Genomic DNA, 1,627 nt, shown 5'->3' on the forward strand with positions numbered 1-1,627 from the left:
AAAAAAAAAAAAAAAAATTGAGAGTACCCTGGTTGAAATTGTCATAGATATAAACCCATATAGGTCTTGACTTGTTCAGAAGGGCATTAAAAATGTTCCCTATATTCTAAACCAGGAAATTAAGAAACCAGAATGTTGCCTCCTGATATATGGACAAATAAACGATACTCGATTAAACCACGGTTAACAAATAAAAGATACTCGATTAAACCATGGTTTGGGATGTTCGGCAGATTTTCTCATGCACCAAATCATACCAGAGCCAAATCTAAACTACATCCTGCTTTAGCGTTGCTCATTTTTTGAATTATAACACAGGGTTTTCAGTTTCAACAGAAATAGGTCACCATGCTTGAAATGAAATTTAGGTGTTATATGCTGTTTGGAAGATTGCTCCCAAAGTGCCAATAGTATTTTAAATGAAATCTTCAAGCTTAAGTCATTTGGGCTTAAATGAGAAAAATGGCCGCATTTTCCATATATTACAGGTCTTCAGTCTAACCAGGGAAACCTTTTGACTGATCTATTTTGATTGTAAGCTTGTAAGGCTCCAACAATTTCTTCTAGGAAAAAATTACCAAGTAACTTTAAACAGATCTAGAATGAAAATCTACAAATCTAGTTGCATTTACTCTCTTCATGTGTGACATGTAAGTCTGGACCTCAACTTTTTGTATCACACATTTCACCTTATTTATTGATTGGTGGTGATGCAAGGTGGAAACAAATCCTGCTAGCGGTTGTGCAAACCATATGCTAATCATAACGGTAAAGGGTCAACTACTATAGAAAACTACAAATCCATAACGGGTAGCACTTAATCGAACCTCCTACAAACTTGATTTCTTTAACAAATTGTTTGTAAATATGGGGAAATGACGAAATGATTGACGAAAATTTTTTTCCCTTTTCAATAAATTTCAATAGAAACAACTAGGTGATTTTCAGCTCCCCACACGTCGAACAAAATCAAATATTTCTTATACAGTATATGTCACATTAAAAAGTCATATAAATTTATGTTATGTGGCATGAGCTGATGTATGCACTATTATTGGTAGATTAAACTTTTCACAAGAATTGAGCATTACTAATGTAGATAAAAGAATTTATGAAGATTGATTTTGTAACTTTAAAAAAATAATAATAATAATAAATAAATAAAAATTATAAGAAGTTTAGATAAATCACCAAAAATAAAAGATTTGATAAGAAAAAGTACGTCCATCCATTGGTCTTATTTAACATTTGGTCGCAATTAACTTTTATTTCAAGTGATACTTTTCTAATTTTTATTACAATAAAATATGTATTATTGTACAAAATCTGGAATGCTCTAGCCAGGATTTCCAATACATGTGGTAGTTATGACTTCTAAAACCTGGATGTGTATTGTCATGCCTAGCGTAATATCTGACTCTTTATTATCCTTTTTTGGGTATACGCAAGAACAAATATTTCCATTTCATTAAGGTAAGTTGACAATGCATAAGAATTTTTTTAGCCTTATGCGAGTACATGCCTTGTTTACCTTACAACAAGGTTCCACACTAATCCCCAAAATAGAAAACCAATTCGATACAAATGTAGCACCGTTAACAATCCTGATTCTTTTTTTTTTTTGGGG

General features: G+C 31.8%; 1 protein-coding gene across 1 annotated transcript in view; it reads right to left on the reverse strand.

The window, feature by feature from the left end:
• LOC122059075 (serine/threonine-protein kinase EDR1-like) overlaps positions 1 to 1,627 on the reverse strand; it is a 52,696-nt gene that overhangs the window by 4,184 nt on the left and 46,885 nt on the right. The gene's annotated exons all lie outside the window — the stretch shown is intronic.

This window comes from Macadamia integrifolia, chromosome 13 (genome assembly GCF_013358625.1).
Source record: "Macadamia integrifolia cultivar HAES 741 chromosome 13, SCU_Mint_v3, whole genome shotgun sequence".
In the NCBI taxonomy this organism is placed as follows: Eukaryota; Viridiplantae; Streptophyta; class Magnoliopsida; order Proteales; family Proteaceae; genus Macadamia; species Macadamia integrifolia.